General features: G+C 42.3%; 1 protein-coding gene across 4 annotated transcripts in view; it reads left to right on the top strand.

The window, feature by feature from the left end:
- The first annotated feature begins 1,355 nt into the window (after positions 1-1,355).
- The window catches only part of FRMD1 (FERM domain containing 1), a 93,512-nt gene continuing 79,484 nt past the window's right edge, over positions 1,356-15,383 (top strand). The window contains exon 1 of one of the 4 annotated variants that reach the window (XM_069070454.1): positions 1,356-1,561. The gene's annotated coding sequence lies outside the window, so the exon portion shown is untranslated. The other 3 variants (XM_069070452.1, XM_069070458.1, XM_069070457.1) reach the window with 3 other exon arrangements.

The following is a 15,383-nucleotide window of genomic DNA, read 5'->3' as shown; positions in this document are numbered from 1 at the left end:
TTGAAATTATATTGCACATACTTTCGGAAGACAGGCAATAGAATGTATGCTGCTTGAGGGCAAGGATCTTTTTTGTTGTTTTTGTATCCCAGGAATGCCTGGTATAGTCCCCTTTAACGTGGTAGACAATTAATAAATGTTCACAAATGAAATTATCAGCAAAAGTAGATTTAAACTTTTTTCGATTTGTTTCTGCAAACATTTTTGAAGTACCTACACCGTTCTAGGAGCTGGGAATAAAATCAAGACTGAAACAAAGTAGTCCCTAAGGTCAAGGAGTCTACATTCTACTTGAGGAATCAACATGTAAAAGATAATTGAATAGGAAATATACTCAAAATTAGGGGCAGCAAGTTCAAATCTGGCTTGACACTTAGCTGTGTGACCCTGGGCAAGTCACTTAACCCTGCTGTAAAATGAGCTGGAGGATTTAGCAAACCACTCCAGTATCTTTGCTAAGAAACCCTAAATGGGGTCACAGAGTCAGACACGACTGAACAATATAATTCAAAATTCTCCCTGAGATTTCTTTGATTTGATCTGTTCTTTGAACTTAGCTGTCTGTACGTTGATTCCCCCTATTAGTCTGTGAGTTCTTTGAGTAATGGATGTTTTTGCCTTTCTCCTCATTCCCTGCTCTTAGTCCTGTTCCTGGCACACAGTAAACGCTTAATTAATGCTTGTTGACTTGACAAGCTCAAATGGAGGAGTGATTTCCTTTGCATGTATATAGTGTCTCTCACGTCTGACAGAGCCTCCAGATGGGTATTTGTGTGTATACATATTCATATATGTATGTATAGATATGTATATGTATACATGTATACTAAAGTGACATACTCATAGACCCTCAAAATATAAAGTAAATGCGCATTTCTGGGGGAAGTACTGCAATTTATCGGGCCTCATATATTGAGAGTGGAGTAAATAAAAATGGCGAGTTTTGCTTCTACAGGATTAGACAGACGAAGTGATAATAGCTCACATTTCTATAGTCTAAGTTTTGCAAATCACTTTTGCACAGATTACCAACTTGGGGGAGCAGGTTCACCGCACGCACTTTTCCCAGAGTCGGGGTTTTCTGTCTTCACTTACTGTGCACTTTCCACAGCTTACAAGTAAAGGGAGCTGAACAGTGAGCAGAGGGTACCCGCACAGACCACAGCGGTTTAAAACCCCCACTATCCCAGCACACCCACTCCGGAGCGCCACACAACGGGTTCAGCCAACTCCCAATCGGAGGAAGGAGCGAGACCCTCACGCTCCACCCGCCGGGGCCAATCGCGAGCGGCTGGATTGAGTCACTCTCCCAGGAATTACTATGAGTCGGCCCCGCCTCTCCACGTGGTTCCATTGAGAAGGCAACAAAGCCCCATTCGCTGTGTGTTTACAACAATCTGCCGGGGGTGGGAGAGTCCAAGCAGACTGGAGGAGGCGAGGGGAAGATGCTTAGGGGTGCACTCCTCCAAGGACTGCCAACCAGCCAGCCCCGCTAGTCGTTTTCTTTGCAGAGCCCCCACCTGCAGGAACACTTAGGGAAGGACTCAGGAGTAGAGCTTGGGTAGGTTTCTTCTTTTGAACTTTCTTCTGTAGAGCCGCTGCCCAGCCCCCGCCCCCTCTCTCCTCCCTCCCCTCGCGGCGGGGAGGGCCGGGTAACTTGTTCGCTTGAATGATTGACTAGCTGGTGAGAGGAGCTGGAGAAATCCAGGTGCGGCCAAGCTAGGAAAGGATTGCTGGCCGCCTGGGGCTCGCGAACGTCCGCCTGCTCAGGAGCCAACCCCGCTCGGGTCCTAGCCCCACTCGGTTCCCAGAGAGCTGGGGCTGTGAGAACCGAGCCGGAGTTCCAGCCTCGCGTTCCCAGGGGAGCTGCCAGGTGTAAGTATTTAAGGACTAGCCGTGGCTACGAGCTGCGGGCCAGCGATGCAACAAGTTCTCCCTCCCAAGACAGTTGTGATTTTGCTGCGGGTGCGTGCGTGTGTCTGTGTCTGGCATTGAGCTCCGGGATGACATCTCAGAGGTTGGTCGTTAGCATTTGCTGGGGCTTGCACTCATCTGTGGGCTCTGGGTACCTGTTTACCTCAGTTTCGACCCGACGGGAGAGAGGAGAGCAGGTTGAAGTCGTTGTCCCTAAAGCCCTCACCATCAGTGAAAAAGCTAGCCGTCAGAAGTCCTAGCCCTTATGCGTTCCCTCCCACTGGTACTTTATTATTTATAGCCAAGATATAGATTACTAGGGTGTTCGTTATAAGTGAGGGATGAGGTTGCTGTACTCTTTTGGGGTCATTACGTTTCTTCTCCCTGGGCGATGCTTCTAAGGGCTTGCTGAGAGCCCCCACCTTACACCTTAGCGCAAACTTCCTAGAGTTTTTCTCTAGGAAGAACTCACTATCTACTCTTGATTTGCCTTTCCCTGTGCGGATGGTGGTAGGTAGGTAGCTAGCAGATGGCTCAAATTGTGCTTGGATTAGAACTGCAGGGGATAGGATACTTCCATTTTTTGTATTTTTTGCAAAGGATACCACACTTCCACTGCTCTTCTCAGGGTGTGTAGAAAAGCTGCTCCTGGAGGAGTATTAGCCCTTTGGAAATTTTCGGGACTTTTTTTTTTAAGGTTAATATCATTCGCAGGAAGAAACTTATCTGCACTAGTTGGAATTTCCTCTTAGTGACTCGAAATTCAGGTGTTGATCCTTGTCTGTTGGAGAAGTGGGGGAAAATCTTTGAGGATCCCTTTCTCAGCAGTCAGTGTCTTGAACTGTCTCCGCCCCATCCCCACAAGGCAATTCTTATTGAACCTAAAGTATGACCCATAGACCGACGATCATGAATAATGCCCTCCTAGAAAACTAAATTTAACTCTATTTACTATCTTGGTGAATTACTCAGACTTGTACACCGAAGCATAAGCTAATTGTATTCCTGTTACGAATTTTTCTGAAATTGAGAATGAGAAGAAACTGCTTTAAATAATTCTCCAACTAAGATCTCCGTGTAGTCTTTTAAGGTTTCTCCCTTTCTTTCTCCCTTAAAATACTCAGATAAAAGGAGAGAGTGAATCAGAGGGTGAGTAGAAAATGTAAGCTGCAGGGATTTTTGATGAGTAAGCTTAAAAAATTACTAAAGTGGAAAAGTCTTCAAAAGATAGCTTTGGCGATCTACCTGAAGGTCGGGAGGCCCTTAAAAATCTGCAGGGCTATTGTTTGACATTAAATTAGAGCTTTCAAACCTTTCTTTTGACCCTTCCAGATTATTTAATCTACTCCCCCCCCCCTTCCCCTTTTAGGCCCTAGTATGAAGAATTAACAGAGGTGCCTGGGAACAAAAGGGGAATTGACCTAACCTAAACGTCACTCAGCAGAATCTAATTTAGATGGGAATTGGGACAGCTAGGAAAATCAAGAAAAACTTAAAAATAGAGATAGAGAGCTATTGATGAATCATCCCAGATTGCCAAATCACCAGTCTTTTTCATTTAAATACAGTAAAAGTCAGTCAGAGGCCATTCTGGTTTTGCCTGTGCTTGTAGGTAGGTGATCTTTAGGCTTTGTGTTTGAGAGGTGGGTCTGTGCCTGCTGTGTACACAGATAACGAGACCTGCCTGTTTGTTGGAATATATTTGGTTTGTTTCCTTTTGTGGAATGTTTTGAATGTATCCCACTTATCTTGGGAATGCTTCTTGAGGCTGTTTTTATGGAGGAGTATGATAAGAGCTAATATATGCCTCTTTGCAAATATTTTCATTTGATCCTCACGATTTTCTAAATAAGGAAATCAGTGTCTAGTTAACTGATTTAATGTCCAGCCAGTAATATCAGGGTTGGGATTCAGCCTACACATCTGGCTCAATTCCAGGGTTTTCTCCCCATTCTCTGCTATCTCACAGAAGTTAAGTGATTCACCCAGGGTCATGCAGCAAGCTAAGGGCATCAACCAGGCCTCTGGACACAGAGAGTCCACAGTGGTTTACGCTAGGCTCTCTATGGGTCTTCTGTTGGTGCTGTGGTGGACAGCGCTGGATTTGAAACTGGAGGACCTTAGTTCTAATGCTGACTCTACTAGTTCTACTATCACTACCGACAATCAGTCTGCAAGAATTTATTGTTTACTGCATGCTAAATGCTGGGATTACAAAGAAAGGCAAAAATAATCCCTGCCCTCACAAAAGCTTGTGTTCTAATGGGGGAGACAGCATGTATTAATAGGTACTGCTAAGATACATTTGGAATATATGGAAAGTAGCTTTAGAGTGGAAACCCAGGAAAAGCAGCCTATGGAAAGATTTGTTGAGGTGAAAGTAATGAAGGAAAGTATCCCAGAGATAGGGGACAGCTAGGGGAAAGAAACAGATGGTGGATATTGTCTACAGAATAGCAAGTAGATCACTATGGCTGGCTCTTAGGGTCTGTGGAGAGGAATCAAATGTAAAGATATGGGAAAGGTAGGAAGAGATATGGTTGTGAATAACTTTAAATGCTAAAGACTTGGAGAGTCAGGACAGACTATATTTATACAATTATTGCAATAGTGCAGGTGAGAGGTGATGAGGACCTGATCTAGGTTTGGAGACCCTGTGAGGGGAGAAAAGGGGCCATCTCCCACAGATGATATGAAGGTAGAAACAAGACTTGGAAAATGATTGGTGGTATCAGGTGAATGAGAATAAGGTTGTGTTATGGTATTAAGGTTTCTGGGTAAATGGGAACATGTTGGTGCCCCTATTAGTAGCAGGGAATTTTGGAAGAAGACAAGATTTCAGGGCTTCAGTTTACCCATCTGTAAAGTGACTTTTGTCCTAGACGACTTGGTGGGGCCCTTCAAGCTCTTAAAAGGACCTCTTTTGACTTGCTCTATCCTTGCCATTGGATATACATAATTAGAACTGAATGAGGGGGAAAAACAGGAAAAGAAAATTCCCCCAAGTACCTGGCATGATTTAGCTCTAAGAATGTGGAAGGAGTGAAATGAATGGAAAGGCTCTGTGACTCACTGAATTTCTGAGGCTCAGAGGCAGCCCAATGGTGATGTTGAAACTTGTTCAGTCAGTCCTGAGACACAATCAGTTTGGGGACACAGGAGCCTCAGATTCCCAACTTCCCAGATCTTTTGGAAAAACTTCACTTTTGCTCAGAAATTAAAACTGATGTCTTACTCTCACTCATCCTACATGTCTAGTCAGTTGCCAAATCTTGCCCTTTTCCATCTCTCCAAAAGTTCTGGCTTGTGTTTCCTCCCTTCCACTCACATGGACAACCTCCTTGGTTCAAGCTTTCCTTCCCTCTCTCCTGCCCTCTAAAGGTCTTCCTGTCTTACTACAATCAGTTCTCCACACTTACTAGAGTGATTTTCTTAAAGCATACCCGCACCCCCACCCCCAACATAGTGCTGTTGCTCCCTATTGACCCAAGGTTCAAATATAAATTCTGTTTGACATTTAAAGGCCTTCTCAGCCTTTCAATCTTCCTACCATTCTAGCTTTCTAACACTTCCTTAGACTCAGCATTTCAGCCACCCAGGTGTTTGAGCCTTGCCCTGTCCTCCCTTCCTGAAATAGATTTCCTCCTCACCTCTGTCTCTTAGAACTCCTGCCTTCCTTCAAGACTCAGTTCAAGTGCCACAGTCTTCATCAAGTTTTTCTGGTCTCCCAAGCTGCTACCTTGTATTTATTTTATTGATAGTAGTAATAATTATAGCTAGCATTTATATAGCAGTTTAAAATTTGCCATTCAGTTTACATATGTTAACTCATCAGATCCTCACAACAACCCTATGACAGACAGCTACTACTGTCATCTCCATTTTAATGTTCAGGAAACTAAGACAGAGGAAGGTCAAGTGACTTTCTCAGAGTTTACACAGCTAATAAATGTCTGAGGCAGGATCTGAACCGAGATCTTTCTAACTCCCAATTCTGTGCTCTATTCACTGTGGCACCCAGCTGCGTAGGTGTTATATTTTGCATATATTCTGTATATACTCACATCTCTCACTAGAATGTAAACTCATTGAGGGAAGGAACTGTTTCCTTTTTCCCTTTACATCCCCAGCAAAAAGCTCTTCCTTCACAACAAACCTGTAAAGCAGATAATATGATTAGGATTTTCCCCATTTTATAGATGAGAAAACTGAGGTGCAGAGATATTTCTCTATGGACACTCAGCTAGTAAAGAGTCAGATAAGGGTCTTGGAGGTCATCTGATTCCAAGGCTTCAGCTATACAAATGTAAACTAAGAACCATCTCCACATAGTATTGGGAGTCTGATGGTTCCACAGAGATTAAGGCCTGGGTGAGCAGTACTTAACCTTTCTCTACCTGTTCCTTCCGAAAAACAAACAAAAACCTCAAACCCAAACAAATGGCTCCCACCAAGCCCTACTCAGTTCTTGTCTTGGTGACATTGACCCAAGTTCTCCCCAGTTCACTGGATCACTGTGATGCTGGATCAAGCCTGGGTTGAACCCCAACCCTTGCCTAAGGTGGCTTAATGAGTCAGTGACAGCAGCAATTAGAGCTTGGCCCTGGATTCCTCAGGTTGCTTTATAGCCCCTCTGAGTCATGCTGTATTTCCTGATGGCATATCATTACTGGTTCCTATTTGCCAGGGTGCTTTAGGGTGGTAGAACACTTAGTAATCCATCACCTTCTCTGGTCCTGACAGAGCCCTCTCCCTCACACCTGATCAGCTGTCCAGCCTTGGCCCTTTGACCTCCTCAGTGGTTCTCTTTTTCCTACTGCAACCACCCTAGTACAAAACAAAATAAAACAAAAATTCCCATGACCCTGTTACACAGTCCTTCATACAAACTTTGCCAGCTCATTCTCCCTTGGGCACAACTCTGTCTTTTATAGGTAATTTCAGTACTCCTTAACTGGACATTCATTTTGGAATTTCCAGATTTTTCAGTGACTTTTCCCCACAAAATGGGACCACTTGCTGTCCGGTTTTCATGCATTACTCATGCAGTTTCCTATGCCTGGAACATCGTCTTAGTCTGTGTCTGCCCAGTGAAATCCTTTATATCTTCTGTATTTTGAAATCTCAGTTAACATAGTAGGTGTCCTCCGATCACTTTACTTCTTGATTACCCCTCACTCCTCCAAAAGCACTTGGTTTGTGTCTCTTAGCCATCTGCCCATGTCCTACCCCCTTACTAGATTTTTATTTAATCCATGGGGGCAGGGGCCACAAGATTTATTTAATCTTTGCATCTGTTTCTTAAAGGTTAGCAAGTTTGAAGTCATCTTCGAAGTCTGTGTCGAAGTGGATAGTGCTGGGCCTAGAGTCAGGAAGTCTCATCTTGAGTTCAAATCTGACCTCAGACATTTACTAGCTGGGTGACACTGGGCAAGTCGCTTCATCCTGTCTGCCTCAGTTTCCTCATCTGTTAGTCAAAAGAAAAGCTGCAGAAGGAAATGACAATTAACTCTAGGATCTTTGCCCAAAAAACCCCAAATGGGGTCACCAATAGTCAGACTCTACTCAACTGTAGCTTTAGATCATTTCCCTTGGGTCTCACCTGTTAATGTTTCTTGAATTGTTGTTGGTAAGTGGTAGACTTAGTCTTATTTTCCTTTCTGAAGTATTCATTGATGTCTTTTTTTTTCTGTCACCTTCTTTATTCTGGTTATTCACACACACACATATACACACACCCCATTCAACAAGCCATCCTTTGTAATACTACATTTTTTTTCAAAAAGGAGTTCAGTTTAACCACCACTTTAATCTAGTGTAAGTGTGGGCAGTATTCCACACCCCAAATCTGCCCACCTCGGCAAAATGGGAGGGGACGTACTTCCCTCAGCTCTTCTTCTGCTAGAATAGAAAGAAAGAGTGATAAGATCTCTTCCACTTGGAATTTATGCTGTGATGCCAGGGTTGGGCTTCTTGGTCATTGTAAATACAGAGCAGAACCCATGTCTTCAGGATGCCACATCCAGGGCTGTTACTACTACACCATATGCTGCCCCATTAAAGATTCTGTAACAGAAATGTCTGGGGCAGTTATCTTTTATACTGACTGGTTGCTATTAAAATGATCAGGAGTCATATAAAATCCCACAGAAACTTAGGAAGGTTATATGTAACACCAATTTCTTTGATTTTTCCCAGTGATGGTACAGTAGGAAAAGCACTTGGATTTGGAGTTGAAGGTCCCAGCATTAAATTCTGGACCTTTGTGACCTTCGGCTTTACCTCCCTCGGCCTCAGTTTCCTCACTTGCAAAATGAGAGGGTTGGATTAAATGGCTGCTAAAATCCCTTCCAGCTCTAAATATGATTTATAATCCTGTAATCATAAATCATATGATTGGAGAACAGCAGGACATGTTACCTTTTTGTCTGGGGCTTTCCTTTTTTTTTTCTTTTCCAAAAATTCCATCTTTACCCTTGGTTCAAGACCTAATTGCCTGGGACTGACTTTGATTATATCTGGTGTCCTAAATTCCACATTGATTACTCTGACCCTTACCTATAGTTAGCAGTGGACTTTATTTCTTCCCTCAGGACTCTTGGTCCTTCCCCCAGTGGCCCCAGCCCCACCTTCCTTGCCCCCTTTTTTGTCCTGCCAAGATGGCCCTTTCCCAATAGAGCTGAGTTCCTGTATCCTTCAGATCACTGGCTGCCAGGCAGATGTGGCCACTCATTTTTCAGCTTTGCATCTCTAGGTGAACAGTGTCCAGCAATAGTAGTCACTTAATAAATTGGGAACTACTCCCTCACCAGCCCAAAGTGCTGATAATAGGGCCAGAACCAGTCCCATAAAAGAATTTCTTAGGTAGGAAGTGATTTTTTTCATGACTCTTGTCTTCAAGATCCTTAATACCTAGAGTTTTTGTTTTTCCTACTTTTAACTTAAGAAGCTTTTAGTTACTGGTCTCATGGAGCCTATTTTAAGAGAATGCTCTGAGGACTAATCCTCTCTTTATCCACTGAACATGCTGGATGAAGGAGGACAGGTCCGTGCAAGGATTCATTGAAGAAACTGGAGCTAAGTCATTTTGCCTGGAGCAGAAAAGGCTGGAGGAGGGGGGGACTGGGAGAGGGAGGATTGACAGCTTTCTCAAGTATTTTAAAGGCTGTCATGTTTTACCAGTGGGTAAAAACAACAGAGAGGCTGAAAGAGGCTTCATTGATGGGAAAAACCAAAACTCAAAGCACCTTCCTAAGAATTCAGTGAATATCTTGGGAGCTACGGAGCTATCGGGGAAGTCTCAGGCAGTCGTGGGATGACCACTTGTCAGGGCACTTGTACATGCTTCTGGTTAGGAGGCCCTTCCCACTTGAAGATTTTCTGATTTCATAAGTTACTTGGATTCTTTTCCCAAATATCTTCTGTGTGTTAAAAAAAAAATAATTTAAGGTCTATTTCTCCCTGTGCTTTTTATAAGGAATAATTAATGAATGTTAATGTACCCATGCAGTCTAAAGCATTGGATTTAAGTTTAACTCACATCTTTAATTTAAATTGTCATCATTATTTACTTAACAGGCATCAACAAAAACAATTATTTCCACATTCTGAGAACAAAAGGAGGAGTATTTTCTACTCCTCGAAGTTTGATTATGTACAAACACCCTTTGTGTCCCCTTCTGAGTTTCCTTTTGCTGTCTCGTGTATTCTTTTAATGTTTCACTGACTTTTTTTTAGGTCTCTATCACTAATGGCATTGCATCCCCAAAATAAAAGCCCTCCCTTGTAGCAAAAGTATTTAATTAGCATATTTTTATAATGATAAATAACACGTTTGTTTTATTAAGGGCTCCTGGTACTGAAATAGGTAGAGAGTATTAAACGATGTTAGGCACTGGACTAAGTGCTCTGACTTCATTCCTCATAGTTCTGAAACCTACCCTTTAACTCTGCTAAGAAAGGGAAATAGGGTGGCCAGGTAGCACAGCGAGTAAGAGCACCGACTGCAGTATTGAGAAGACCTGGAGATTGAATCCCAGGCTCAGACACTTAGCACCCACCCAGAAACACCTGGCCGTGTAACCTTGAGCAAGTTACTTAACCCCAATTGCTTAGGGGCGGCCAGGTGGCTCAGCATGTAAGAGCACTGGCCCCAGAGTCGGGATGACTTGAGGATTCAATCTGGGCTCAGATACTTAGCACCACACCCAGAAATAACTGGCCGTGTAACTTTGAGCAAGTTACTTAACCCCGATTGCTTTAAAAAAAAAAAAAAGAAAGGGAAATAAATGGAGGTGTCTGGAGGGAGCCAGGCCTCTCACAACTACTTTCCAGTCTTAGCCTCTCTCCAGGACACCTTCAGTCTCACATCTCCAACTGCTTATTAGACATCTTGAACTGGGCACCCCATAGAGATCTTAAACTCATTATGTCCAAAACCTGAACTCCTTACCTTTCTCCCCAAACCCCCCCCCCCCCCCCCCCCTCCTGTTGTTATTCATGGCACAACCATCCTCCCTTCTTTGGGGCAGGTAGTAGGCACATCTTCTGAGTTCAAATCTGACCTCAGACACTTAATATGTGACCCTGGGCAAGTTACTTAACCCTGTTTGCCTCAGTTTCCTCATCTGTCAAATGAGCTGGAGAAGGAAATGGCAAAACCACTCTATTTATCACAAAAACCCTAAATGAGGTCATGAAGGGTTAGACGTGGATGCACAACAATAACCATCCTCCCAGTCACCCAGGCTAACAACCCTAGGTATCGTCCTCAACTCCTTACTTTCTTTTACCAGTTTATACAATCTAATATCCAGTCCTGTAGTTTCTATCTTGAGAAGAACTCTCATAGATGCTGCCTCCTCTCCTCTCTATCCCTGGACTATTGGCAGGAGTTTCTGGTAGTTCTCTTTGCCTCTTGTGTTTCCTCACTTCAGTTTATTGTCATTCACTTGTCAAAGTGATCTTCCTAAAGCATAGATCTGACTGTGTCACTTCCCTATTCACTCATTTATTGTTTCTAGGATCAAATATAAGAAAAAATTCTCTTTTTTAAAGCTTTCCAAAACCTTTTTAAAGCCCACCCGATCTGTGTATTCTTCCAATCTTCTTGGGCCTCACAACACTTCTCCCCATTACTTGGTGATCAGATGTTCCTTGGACCATTCATTCCATCTCTGGACTCTTTGCATTCCCACTGTCCCCTAAGCCTGGAATTCTCTCCCTCCTCATCTCCAACAATTGACTCCCCTAACTACCTTCAAATCTCAGCCAAGCTCCCACCTTCTGTAAGAAGTCTTTACTGATTTCCTCTAAATGCCTATTATGCCTTCTACCTGAGATTAGCTTCAATTGCACTGAATCTGTCTTGATTATACACTGTTGTTTGTATATTGTCTCTCCTGTTAGACTGTGAGCTCCTTGAGAACAAGTATTGTCATTTGCTATTGTTTGTGTCTTCCAGGCTTAACACAATGCCTGGCATGGAGTAGATGGTTCATTAATGCTTGTTGAATAACTGAGTAGTAAATGGAGTCATATTACATTAAACAAAGGATTCCTTCCCTAACCTACTATGAGCTTCATTTCTGGTTTCATAGATTTGCAGCAGAATAGGACCTCCATGGGGAGTTGGCAGCTAGAGGCCAAGAAAACTAAACCATCATGAAACAGGCAAGCAAATTACATCCATCTTTGTGTCATTGGTTTATTTTTTTTCTTTTGAAGTTTTCATATACCAAATAAGACTAGCAGTTCCATATACAAAAAAACTTATACATGAAACTTCAAATATTTATTACATTGTTTGCTTTTCTTTTTATGTAATAAATTCAATGTGTTATCAAAGCTTCCTGGCTTGACTTCCTTCTGCACATTTTGAAAAATGTTTTCAGTGACCTCTTTTTCTTACTTTTTCTCACCCCCCACCCCACTCTCCTCCCTTCCCTCTCCTTATTTTCTCTCTCCCCCCTCCTCTTCTCTGTATTCTTTTTCTCTCCTCTTCCCCCAACTCTTTGTCTCTTTCCTTTCTCTCTGCCCTTCTTTTACTTCCCTATTCTCTTTCTCAATTTTGACAGTCCTCTATCTCTCCCTCCCCACCCCCCAATTGAAAGGAAAAAAAAACCCAACCTTGTATTAAATACACATTTTCAAACAAAATGAATCCCAACATTGGTTATGTCCAAAAATGGATGCCTCCTCTGCACCTTGAGTCCATCACATGTCTGTGGAGTGCATGGTCTGTTTCCTTCAGAATTGTGGCTGGTCATTGAATTGGAAAGAGTTCTTAAGTTTTTCTGTTATTTTACTTTAGAGTATTGTTCTCTGTGTCGTTGTTGCAGGCTGGTTGTTACTTTCTTTTAGTTGTTCACAGAGAGCTACTGTGGCATTTTAGAAAGAGTATTGGTGTTGGGAGTGAGATAAGACTGGATTTCAATCCGCCCTTTGACAGCTGTAGCCTTGTGACTACAACTAGGTGGTATATTGGATAGAGTACCAGATCTGGAATCAGGAAGGTCTGAGTTCAAATTCTGCCTTAGACATTTGCTGTGTGACTCTGGGCAAATCATTTAACCCCTGTTTGCCTCAGTTCCAAATATGTCAAGTGGGGACATACTGAAGAAGGAAATGGCAAACCACTCCAATATCATTGCCAAGAAATGGGGTCACATAGAATCAGATACACTGAATGACTGACTGAAAAACAAAGCCTTGTGAACCTGGACAAGTTATCCAATATGGCTGAACCTGTTTCTACAACTGTAAAATAGGTGTGATACTTGTGGTATCTGCCTCACCACATTGTTTCAGAGATCAAATGCAATGCATTTATTAAGTTCCTAGGTGCCCAGGGACTAAAGATTGCAAAGGCAAAAAATTCCAAATAACCCCTTCCCTCAAAGCCTTGAAGGAGGCTAAGAATGCTGTGAGGCCGAGATAAGGAAGGAATTAACTAGAATGGGGGAAAAGCCTGGGCAGAGGTGAGGAGGGAGGAGAAGAAGTCTTCTATGCTCAGAGTAAACAGTGAGGAGAATATATGGGAAAAAATGCCATCTCTAAGGTTTCAGCTTTCAATATATCTTGGGTATATATTTGTATATCAGTCTGTATCTATCTATACTTTTTCAGAAGGAAGTGGCCTCCCTTATGTGTGCATATTTATGAATGTATGTACATGTGTGTATGTATGTATATATGTGTTTATGAATTTATATGTACACATGTGTATGTATGTATATATGTGTATTTATGAATTTGTGTGTATATGTATGTATATAAGTGTATATTTATAAATTTGTGTGTATGTATATGTCTGTATTTATGAATTTGTGTGTACATGTGTGTATGTATTTGTGTGTACATGTGTGTATGTATATATGAATTTGTGTGCATGCATGTGTATATGTGTGCATTTATGAATGTGTGTGTATTTATGAATTCATGTGTACATGCATGTCTGTGTGTATGTGTGCATTTATGAATTTGTGTGTATATGTGTATTTACAAATTTGTGTGCACATGCATGTGTGTGTGTATACACACACAGAGCGTATGTATTGTTTCAGCTTCTCAAGGGCAAGGACTACTGTGGCTTTTACTTTCTATCTCCAGCACAGAGCACATAGTAAGCACTTAACTTAATAAAGTCTTGTTGATGAGGTAATATGTATAATAAGCCTGGAAAGCTGTCTGGAGCCAGATTGTGAGGAGTTTGCTTTATCCCAGGAGTAAGAGGAGACCAGGAAGTTCTTGAGCAGACCACTGACTTGGATGGGATTTTCAATATGGCAGATATGTGAGGAATGGGGTGGAGAGCTGAAATTCCAGGCCAGAGAGACCAGTGGGGAGGCTTTTATTGCTGTAGTCCTGGGGAGAGGTGATTAAGAGCTGAGCTAAGGGGATGGATGGCTCAAAGCACTGGAAACCTCAATTCTACTTGTTTTTGAATGAATAATGATCAATACAAGTACACCACCGTGGGAGAGTCATTCGAAGTGCCTACCACATACAAAGCACTGGAGGAGTGTGCCTTATTTCTGAAACTAGGCGCTAGACTAACTAAAATGCGGCTGGATTATTCACTTCTGCATAGTAGATACCAGCTATGCTCCTCTTGGGGTCTGAGAGGCCCTGCAATCTTCCCATACGTAGTTATATTAGTTTAGGCACTAGTTTGCTGTTTGACCTTTAATCTCCCTTGGCCTCAGTTTCCTTATCTGTAAAGTGAAGGGATCAGATTAGACTACCTTCCATATCTCCTCACAGCTCTCAGGTCTTATGTCCTAGGGGATATGCAGAATATTTCTAGTAGATGTTTGTAGTTGTGTTCCAGCAGCTCAGTGACTATGGAGAAGGGTTCCTTAGTACTTTGGAAGCAAGAACTAATCCTCCCCAAATTCTCCTGGAGGCAGCGACAACATTGCAAGCCCCATGGCCCCCAGTAGCGTTCCCTACTTGCTGGGACCTTATTTGAGGAGGAAGAGGAGGAGGACAGGAATAACATAAACATATTTATGGAACCTGATTCAGAAGAGTTTGGTAAGGGCTGGGTCAATATGACTAAAACCTTGATCTAATAATGCAATGACCTGGAGAGATGGGGGTCTTGTAAGAGCTGTAAGCTGTTTTGGGGATCCTTTCTTAAGAAATAGCTTATTACTTAGTGGAGGAAAAAATAATACTGTACTTGGCGTGACAGGCAAAAACCTGCTAGACACAATTTTTATGAATTTATCATCCCTCTAAATTCAAGCATTGTTGGGCATGAAAGAGAAATGTCAAATATAACGGAGTCCCTTAATGCCCTTGAACCTGTCTCCAGCAGGAGACATTTTGTAAGTAGAAATTAGAGGATTCTTCACCTTGGAAATTTCATAATATGACAAAACAGTTATGCAGTTCAAGGTAAGGTAAAAGGTAACATTTTGCTTCATCAGTCCACAACAAGGATCACTTAATCTTAGAGAATCTTTTTTCCATAAAACCACTCAATGTCTCTTTGACAAGAGTTCTTATTTAATCTTTTTGAGTCTGGGAACCATTTTTTTGGTTTGTTTTTGGAGGGGAAGGGCAGGGCAGTTGGGGTTAAGTGACTTGCCCAAGGTCACATGGCTAGTTTTTGTGTTAAATGTCTGAGGCCAGATTTGAATGTAGGTCCTCCTGACTCCAGGGCCAGTGCTCTATTCACTGCGCCAATCTGGGAAACTTCACAATCTGGTGAAACCTATGATCCCTTTTGGGGATAACGTTTTTAAATGTATAAAATAAAATACATAGAATTACAAAGGAAACCAATTATACTGAAACACAATTATCACGACATTAAAAAAAACAAACAACCAAACACATTGAGGGATGTCAAGTTAAGAACTCCTGCTATGTAACAACTGGGGCACTGGGCCCTTTGCCCTTCAAGAATTCTCCTCCACCCCAGTCCCACCACATCACAGAGATTTCTCTCTGATCCATAC

Source organism: Petaurus breviceps, unplaced genomic scaffold (genome assembly GCF_028583685.1).
Source record: "Petaurus breviceps papuanus isolate PSGF00001 unplaced genomic scaffold, PetGlider_PUasm1.0 90808, whole genome shotgun sequence".
Taxonomy (NCBI): domain Eukaryota; kingdom Metazoa; phylum Chordata; class Mammalia; order Diprotodontia; family Petauridae; genus Petaurus; species Petaurus breviceps.
Note: the sequence above shows the minus strand (reverse complement) of the source record. Positions and strands in the feature narration are given on the sequence as shown.